The 9836-nt window shown below is 38.8% G+C and overlaps 1 long non-coding RNA gene across 11 annotated transcripts in view; it reads left to right on the forward strand.

Annotated features, from left to right (window-relative positions):
- The window catches only part of LOC116782121, a 33357-nt gene extending 30471 nt beyond the window's left edge, over positions 1–2886 (forward strand). For all 11 annotated transcript variants that reach the window (XR_004355137.1, XR_004355134.1, XR_004355128.1 and 8 more), the window contains one exon: positions 2042–2886. This is a non-coding gene — a long non-coding RNA (uncharacterized LOC116782121). The remainder of the gene's footprint in view (positions 1–2041) is intronic.
- Positions 2887–9836: the final 6950 nt, after the last annotated feature.

The raw sequence follows: 9836 nt of genomic DNA on the forward strand, positions 1-9836 counted from the left end.
AGATGAGGCAACTTTAGTATCAAGGAGGCATGATCTGAAAAAAAAAAATCAAACAGCTTTTTATTTTCTTTCTTGTTATTTTTATAATAGATACATTTCTACCAGGTGTGGAAATTTAAACTGTTAATGCATTTTTGCAAGAGCAAGAAGAAAGGTTGTCTTAGGCATCTAGTAGTTAGGTGTCCAGATTATACTTGTAGTATGCTCAGGGAAGAGACATTAAAAAATTGCCTTTCCTCAGAAATGTGACTCTGGGAAGGAATCTGATATTAATAGCCCATCAACAATTTCAAGTTATTCAGAGAAAGAGTAGTGATAGCCAGGTAAGAAGGTAAATGACCCTTTACCTGCTAAAAATTTGTGAAATCATGAATTTGTGAGCAAACGTGCCCTGCTTGCATGCTCAGCTCCCCAACCACACGGTATGTTTACAGAGCAACAGCCAGGTTTGAATCTGTAACTCTTTTGAGATAAAATAACCAAAATGTGACACCATTAGTGCAGTGTTATAGGTGCTTTTCCATGTACCAGTTTCAGACATGCATGTGGTATGGAAGTGGGAATTCAACATTAAAATGGAAATAAAGATTTTGATGTCTATCCTGAGCCAGCACCACCGACTCTTAAGAAGACAAAACCATTACCTTTCTTCACAAATTTTGGAAATCTCATCTGCCTTGCATATCTATGAATTTCCTTATATATAAGTAGTCTAAGTAAAGTCAGTTTCTCATCTTGGCAAAAAGGGCTCTAAACATCCATTAAAAATAAAAGCAGTTTGAGTCCTTACCTCTCCATCAGTACTACAGGCAAACCAACGTCTCATTGAATTTCATGCGTTCGTGTCCTCATGTATCTTGAGATAATTTTTACACTTTTTAATTTATTTTATACAAAGGATCTTGCTGCATCTTAAGCCATCCTGTAGGAGATACAAAAGTAATCAGAGGTAGTTGATAGTCTTGAACATTTTTATTGTGTAGAAAGTGCGTTCATACTGAGTTATCTGGTTACATGCTGGTCTCTGAAGGCATAACTCTACTATAGTAACGGGAAGAATGGTATCATACTCCTGGACCTCATTCTGTCTTTGGTCTAGCTGTCTCAAAGAGGTTGTACCAGTGAAGGTACAAGGTGCAGCAACATTTACAGGCATGGTGAATTGGCTGTTACACCCTCCTGAGCTGACAGATACCCACGGGAAGGTCACAGCTAGAGAGAAAGCATGGACGCTTTCCTGAGGTGGATGAAAAGAGCTGGTGTTGAAGTTTGGATGACACGATGCTCCGCAGTGCAGCCTGTGAGTCTGTGTGCTTGTTGCACCATAAACCTGGTGTTCCTGTAATGTCTTTGCTGCTGCTGTCACACACTCCTGTTGTACTAAAGTCTATATTTCAGTGGGCAAACCTCATTATAAAGGAGGCATTTTTGGAAACAGTATATTTTTTCGTTGACAGTTGTATGATACTAGATGGATGCTACCATGGGGTTTTGTTGGAACATTAGGGAGAAACACTGCCAAGCTAGAACCTCTCACAACCTTCAGATAGGCATAACAATCACTCTTTCTATAGAAATACTATTACTTTCTCTCAGTTCTACAGTGTTTTAAAATATGGGGAGATTATCTCATGTTAGTTTTTGCCACCATGTTACTAAGAGGCTGAAAATCTACTTGTCTGGAAATTAATTGATGAAGATAAATATATTACCTCTATTGATTTTAGACTACTCTCTTTTATGAAAAATAATAAAACAAATTATATATAACTATGAAAAAGCAGCAGCATGCAGGAGGTGAGCAAACACACTGCAGGTACTCATGTTTGCCTGAAGGGAAATACACTGTGACCAATTAATGCTGTATAAGCCTCTTGTTGTAAGATATCACTGTAGCCTTTCCTGTAGCTGCAGATTTTATGGTAAAAATGTAGATCTTGTCATGGTCTAGGCACTCAGATTATTTTTCTGTGACTAGTTTGGTGTCTCTTTAATTAGACCTGTGCACAGTGTTACCTGATTTCATTCTCTTTCTATTTAGATATTTAGACCCTAATCCTGCCACTGGATTTGTTCAAATGGACCATGATGGCTGTGGGGCCTGACTGAGTTGATGGGACTCCTGGATGACTGCAAGTTCCTACTCTGAAGATCTGATTGTAGGCCTGAACCTAAATTTCTATCTCCTTCCCCTGTCTACCTGCTTCTGATTGATGAAAATTATCCAAAAAACTGTATTTTCTTTGAGTCTTATGCACATCACTTTAGTAGCATTCAGAAGCTGTGTGCTTGGGATTTTGTCAGACATTGTTAAAATATTTGTGTTCTGTCATGTGCCAATGTCTCATGATTGCTCTGATTATTGTGTTATATTTTTACATTTACTATCTTCCTATCTAAAATGGAGATCATCACCTGTGTTTTCGGTCATTGTGGTATTTCTCTTAACTCAGATTTTTAAGTCAGAGTAACTGTTGAAACTATTCAGAACTTTTTTCAAGATGTGGGTAGATTTGTTTTTTCCTCGGCGGACACGGAGTATATCTATTTTATTTTGCAAACTTAGTAGCCTACTAGTACTGAAAGCTTTCAATATGATGATACTCTAATGCAGATCAATAAAATAAGTAGGAAAAGGCATTAACTTTTACTAGATCTCCTGTTGCTTTTCTATTTCTGTGGCTGTGATTACATGACATACAGCTGAGAGTGAGGATATTTTTATTTTTTTTGTGAGCCGGTGAATATCTTTTGATTACACTGACTGCTGTTCCCTATGTATTCCGTATGACCATGTTGCAGTTTCACCAAGTACTAAAGTTATAGCCCTGATAGAAGCTGGAAAGGACTTTGCAAAATCACATTAAAAGAGTTCAAGAGGGAAAACAGATCTGTTTCATCTCTATGCATCTTAGTATTTATTTTGTGTATTTTTTAAAAAGCAAATACGTAGCAATATGTGATAATTAACGTATTAAAAGATCAAAACTTTCTCAGTATATAGAGAATGAGAAAAACCTTTTTTGTTTTGTTGGTTTATTACAGTGCTTCTGTAAGCACTGTAAGCTAAGATCTTCACAGTATTTGATGAATTTTTGCATATTCCCAGAACAACAGAAAAGCACCACTGTCCTGTTTGACCAAGGAGAAAATTGAGCCACTTGTTCAGTCAGTAGTAAAGTCAATGATATTAATTGGGTTCTCCTGCCTTTTAACCTTTTGCCTCTGGCTCCATTTCTCCCTCAAGAGCCAAACCTTCCATTATCATCATCTGTTTTGCATTTCTGTGTGAAAGGCCCAAGGTGTTACGGTTTGGACTCCCAGTAAATGAGGAAGACAGGGTTGGTGGCCATCTGCCAAGGTGCTTGGTCTGACTTGCTCCTTGCTCACAGAAGCCGATGGCGAAGGCAGAACTGAGTGTTCCTGTGTGGCATTCAACTGCCTTAACCACATGCCCATCGCTCTCTTCCTGTAGTTGTCTGTCTTGTTCTTTTCATAACTCCTAGAGCAAACACATATATCAACCTATAAATAATCTAATTCGATACACAACCCTGATTCATTTCCTGAGCTGCATGTCCTGCACACACAGGGTGGCCGCGGTCCTGTGGAAAAAAATTAAGCAGGGTGCATGAGGCCGAATACTAAGGCTGTTAAGTATTTAAACTTTGCAATGAAATGGCGTTCCTTTAATGTAGCTTATTATAGATATAGCTTGAAGTATTTTTAACAAGGAACAAGAGAAAAAGGAAGGCTTTTAGAACTGATTCTAACAGTTTCCCTGTCTGGCATGTGGACATGAATATCCAGCTCAGTGAAATACAGAACATCAGCCAGTGGGAGGAGGCTGGCCACCTCTGGGGAGGAAGGGAAGGAAGAAGGCTGAGTAGTAAATGCCAGGGGTATACCCAGTTTGCTTTTGAGTCTCAGGGAATATTTGTGTGGCATTGACCCTAGCTTTTTAGCTTTTGTTTTCTTTTCAGCATTTCCAGCCAAAGAAACTGGCTCCTTCAGAATTACTCAGTGCTGTAGACATTGGGGGTGTTCCTGCAGTCTGCTAATAATTTAAATGAAGAAACAGAAATCAAAGGTGGGCTTTTCTCCTGTGTTCTTCTGTTGGAAGATAAGAGGAGATGCTCCCGGAGTCTCCCAGTTCTCTCCTCAATGAATTTCAGGGGTGATCCGTGTGATCCTTGATTTCACAAATAGGTAGCAAAAACTTAAATAATAGAAAATACTGCTCTTGACTTGCCCCTTTAGTCTTCTTCCCAGTCAAAACGTAGTGGCCTGCTGTGTTTTTAAGCTACCAAGGTGTGTAGGCTCCAGTGCCAGAGCAATCTTGTTGGGAATCACAAACTTATGTCTCTATCTTTTATCTTAGACTTTATTAGGAGGATAAGTTTTTTTCAGAGAAATCTTGCCAGACTGTGGGTTCGGTTTCAGTTTTTGTTAATGTCTACCTTATCTATCGATGGCACTTGAGATTTGGTCACCAAGCTAGTGATTTGCTCTGAGGAAAACAGAACAATCTCATACTTTGCTTTTGCGTGCTTTTCCCTAGGATATGCAGTCTTTCCCCACAGCAAATTCAGATGTCCTGTAAACAGCTCAGGTGGGGATCCTGTTAGGGAAAATTTGTTCAACCCATTAACTGAAATTCATGAAAATCAAAATGCTTGCAAAAGGGTATCAGTTCCACTGTCATTTTGTTGCAAAGAAAAAATGAAGCCCCTGCTTTTAACACTGTGTTTTTTTTAATAAGTGTCAGTTTTCATCATTTCACAGCTGTATAGAAATTGTGGGATCAGGATGAAACGCTCTTGATACAAAAGAATCACCTTAAGCCAGTATCTCAAGTCAACACTTTGTATCGTGAAACCATGGCCTGAAACTGCTGCCTGTCATATCAGATAATATTATCATTGATTTATTATGTTACTTCTGTTTTGTTTTTTTTCCCTCTTGGTTTTGGCATTGGGGGTCTTTTTTGGAGAGGAGTGGGTGGGTTGGGTTGGGTTGAGCTACTTGAGCCCTGATCCATGACTTGGCTTCCAGGTACTAGGATAATACAAGTAGTAATCATGCCTGCTGCTAAAAATTTTCTAACTTATTTCATTTGCATTTGTTTGCCTTCAGCTTCCAGTCATGGATTCTTGTTATTTCTTCTCTGATGGATTAAAGAGCTCTTTAGGACTCACTATTTTCTCCCCAGGAAGGTGCTTTTACCCTGTAATCAAGTTACTTCTCAATTTTTTTTTATTTTTTTTTTTTAAGAAACAGCTAAACAGATGATTTTTGTGGCTCTTTTCTATCCATTCTCTATTTTTTCTTTTAAAAAAAGAGACATAAAACTGTATTTTACTAGTCACATATACAAAAGTAAAATTACTTCTCTGGTTACTCTTGTGTTAGTATGGTTAGAAATTGATGGTTTTGCAAGGTTAGATAAAATAACTACCTGATATGACTTCTGCATGTCTGAGTGTAATTATTAGAAGACAGAAAACGATTTATTGTTTTAAAAACATTTAAATGTTTTTCAATGTTTTAAAATGATCCAAAAATCAGCAAGAGTGGGTGTGTAGAAGGGGTTGCAAAATATTTGTGTGAGGTTTTTAAGGAGATAGAAGTGAAATAAAAATAATAATCTTAATTGTAAAGCAACAGTAATTCATCAAAACTTAATTGCTATGTTTAACACAGTGATACGTATTTGCTGAAATTTTATAGGACTGAATGAAAAACCTCTTTTAGTAACAGACTGTTGCAGGCCATTGGAAATAGAGACTGAATGGATGTGAATATACACATCCTTTACATCCACGTAATCCCGTAAGTAGCTACTTGCTTATATTTGGAAACCCAAGAACAGTTTACGCTGTAATAGAAGAAATAACAGTATTGAGAATTTCTTTTGTTACAAAAGCTGTCACCATTAAGTTATATAAGAGTTCAAACAATCAAAATTCACAGCTTCAAAGAGGCTCTTGAAAGTTTTACTGCTTCAGTACTTCTTTCCAAAGGAGTGGCTATTAATTTTTATCTTTATTCATACTTGAAGACAAGGTTGAGTTAAATTTACATGAAGGAGACTAATCAGATGCCTGCCTGGTCAATGCATCTCAGCTTACCCAATGACTTTTATGCATATCATGCATATCAGCATCTGAATTGAATCTGCACTCCCAGCCCCACACTTATCCCCCTGGAAACTATCAGATTTTCATTATATTGAACTACAGACTGTTTAAACTCTCAGTGCTGCTCATCAGTTTAATGCAAGTTTGTCTAATGTTGTGTCTCACAAAAATTTGAGGTCTTTCTGTCTGAACTGACTTGCTTTTTGACTTCAAAGGGAGTACATCTTTCTGTTATGGCAACATTCCTTCCCTTTGTGAAACTTGGGGCGTATTCAATAAAGGACTTCATTTGGTACAGCAAAATGAAAGTTCATGGAAACATGGTAAATGAGTTAAAAATGAGAATTAAAACAATGTAAAAGACTTAAAATCCTCTCAAAATCCTGGAAAAGAAGTAAAGGTGAATAAGGACTGAATGGAGGGAGAGAAAGGACGGAGATGGAGAAAGGATAACAGCTTTTTGAGACTTCTTGTGCTCTTCCAGGATATGTTCCTTGCCCTCCCTAAGTGGTTACTCTGATAACTTGTAGTACTTGTAATCTTCCTTGACCACCATATCTGATTGGGAAGTTAGCAAGTTCATGAAGTTCTTGAGTATGTGGACAATTCCTTGGCTGAATGAGAAACACTCTGTTGTGTAGTATGCCTTGTGAGGGATGAGGTGGACACTACTTAATGACAGCCATGTACACTTGGCCGTACTCAGCAAAAGGGTAAGACTGTCCTGTCAAACTATGCAAGTTCCTTTTTTTGAACCTGTTAGCAAATGGTTGTTTCCTCCAGCAGTTCCTGTAACTGTGTGCAGTCTACATCACAGGAGATGTTGTGTAGATACTAAATAGTGATGTGCATCCCCTGTTTCTTTGGATATCAACATCCCATAAGTTCACATTATTTTCCCGTTTTGTGGAGATAAGTCTGTGGTAGGCTTTCTAATATCAGGGACCGTGTTGGTGTTGAGGTGTCATCTTCATATTCAGAAGCAGATGGTTTAGCCTGTGTTGCAGAAAGAGAGAGAGTCCCATATAAAGATCAAAGTAGAGGTCAGGTGATGTTTGTATATTGTGTATTTTGAGAAAACATACAGATAAGGGAGTAGTAGCTCTGTCCCAGCACTATACATGGCTCAACAAATCTTTCCAATTTGACATGTAGCATTGAGGTCTATCTAAAGGAGTCCTGGATATGAGGGAACATATCTTTTTGAATCTTTTGGGCTGAATAAAATAGGAAGGAAGGGATTCTCAGGTATTTTTCATCACCTTAGGCCTGGATGGATTCTGCCTATTCAGGTGTAGAAGTCTAATAGTGGTATCAGCATCAGAAGCTTAATTGCCTCTAGATTGGAGTGAGGGAGACTGGCAACTGACACCTTTAGAGGAGGGTTTATGAAGGTGGACAGTAGCATTTTGGGTTTATTAGAAGCAGCTGTTAACTCTTATCTCAATGGTAGGCTTGAGTGTACAATACATAAATGATCTGGAGATTTTGGAGGGAATTGAGTATTTGATGCCGTGTTTCGAGAAAGTTGAAGAGATAAGTAAATGTTGCACTGCATGTTGTGCTCTCAGCAAAGCAAACATCTCAGCAGGTCAGCGATTTCAGAAATAGTGCAGCCCTGAAAGAACATTTTTTGAACTCCTTTCTGCTGTTGAAGCTGAAGAGAGTTCCCATCTGTCTGAAACTCCGCATCAAGAGCTTCACAGAAGCACTTAAAGAAGTTATGTACTTATGCATAAGCAATAAGATGCTAAAGGAATCACATTTCATAGTAGTAAAGCTCTTAACCTTACCATGAAATCATTACTTTCTATACACATATTCACTCTAAAAAATGTTTGTGGTAATACTGATCATCAGAAGAAAAGTCCATACTGATGTATCTTCATCATTTTTGCCCACTTCCTGAGGAGAACAGTGTGGCTATACACTTTTGCTATGAAAATCTGTTTACTTGGATACTTTACTGTATATCTGTTAATTCCTCAAGAAGTGTGCAAATTTTCGTGTTACTCATTTTCTGGATAAAAGCGCTGTGTAACTACTGCCCCTGATTTAAGAATGTATAAGCTCTAGAAACGATGGAATTGTCTGCAGGGCTCACATGTCAACAAAAATCAACTGGTTCACACATGAAGCTTGGTGAGGAAATCACCGCAGCAGCACCAGTGCCATGCCTGCTCCCTGCCTGCCTCTCCCAGACCACTTCCTTTAGTCAGCCGAGGTTACCTTGTGTGTCTGTCACTCCTCCACGGTTACCACTCGCTCGGACACCACTAGCCAGTCACTCATCTGCGGTGGGCAGACAAATGTCCTTCTGAAACCCTGTTGGCTAATAGAGGAGAGAGAGCTATATGTACAGATTATCCGACACAATGTGAGCAATTCCAGACAGAAAGGTAAAACAAAGCAGATTGCATGCATTGTTACTGTTTGCAGACACTCCAAGTCTCATTTCTTTGGAGTCTTTCTCTTCCAGAAATGATTTTAAGGAAATATTTAAAGTATCTTCCGCAAATTTCAAATAAGACACCAGAGGAAAAGATCGGTTGCAAGTCTGCATCTAATATAAGCAGCTGAGAACTGTGTTCATCTGGGCTGCATACAGGCAGCCTCAGGAAAAGGGCAAATATGGCCAGTGCTTTTCTTCAGATATGCTGTGAACAACCTATCGACTCCGTGGCTGGAAGTGTTTGAAAGCAGCAGTGACAATCCAAATTACCAGCAGCTCCATCATAAGTACATGTGCCCAGGTGCCCTGTCTCTGCAGATGTTTTGCTCCCAGTTTAAGCTGAAAATGTAATGTTTTTGTTGAAAAAGGCTTTCAGATCTCATTAAAAATAGCCTAATGGGAGCTTTGGATTTGACTGACAAGCTAGTTGTTATTGTGCCATTTTACCTGTAATAGTCTCTTAATTTTGACCCAAAGAAACAATGATTTCATTCCTTGGGAGGGAGGACAGAGTGACAAAATCCGGAGGTCCCATGACGACATTGAATCTCTTCCTTGTCAAAGCAAGTTATGAAATCATCTGCCTGCCAGCCAAAACCACTGGGGAGTAAGCAGTGTCCCTCACAGAAGGCACAATTTGCAAGAGAAGGTGGGGGCGTGGGAGGTGTGCTACCCCTCATCCTGTGTCTCCCTGAATTGATGCAAGTGCCTTTCCCCACTTCTGTCAGCAATCACAGCACTAAAGCGGGCAGAAGCTTTCTAAGATTCTTTATATACTGTGACTTCCTCAAAAATTCTGCTGGAGTAGTCTCACCGAGGTGTTTCATGGTTATTTTGGGAGCTGGGGAGAATGAGATCCCCGCTCTGCATCTCTCTGGATCAGGCTTTACTGCCAGCCAGGTAGTCTGTATTTCTTGGGATTCTCCATCCTCATTTGTCTTTGCTAGAGATCATTGGGGGTGATCTCAAGTGAGAGGATAATTTTAATAAAATAAAACTGTTTTCATCATTCAGTTGGAACTTTTCTGTTCCTACTCAGCAATACATGTTCAAGAAGAACAGTTCTGTCTTTGGAGAGGCCTTTCTCTGTTAGTTGTAAAGAAAAATGGAAAACAAAAAGATGCTTTAAGAAAAGGATGTTTCCATCCAAGTTCAGCTTGCCATGCATGGAAAATGAGTTAAACCAAAAGGCTCCTTACCAATATTTCTACTATTTTCTAAGTGAGTAGCTACAAAAGATATCA

This window comes from Chiroxiphia lanceolata, chromosome 2 (genome assembly GCF_009829145.1).
Source record: "Chiroxiphia lanceolata isolate bChiLan1 chromosome 2, bChiLan1.pri, whole genome shotgun sequence".
NCBI classification, from domain to species: Eukaryota; Metazoa; Chordata; class Aves; order Passeriformes; family Pipridae; genus Chiroxiphia; species Chiroxiphia lanceolata.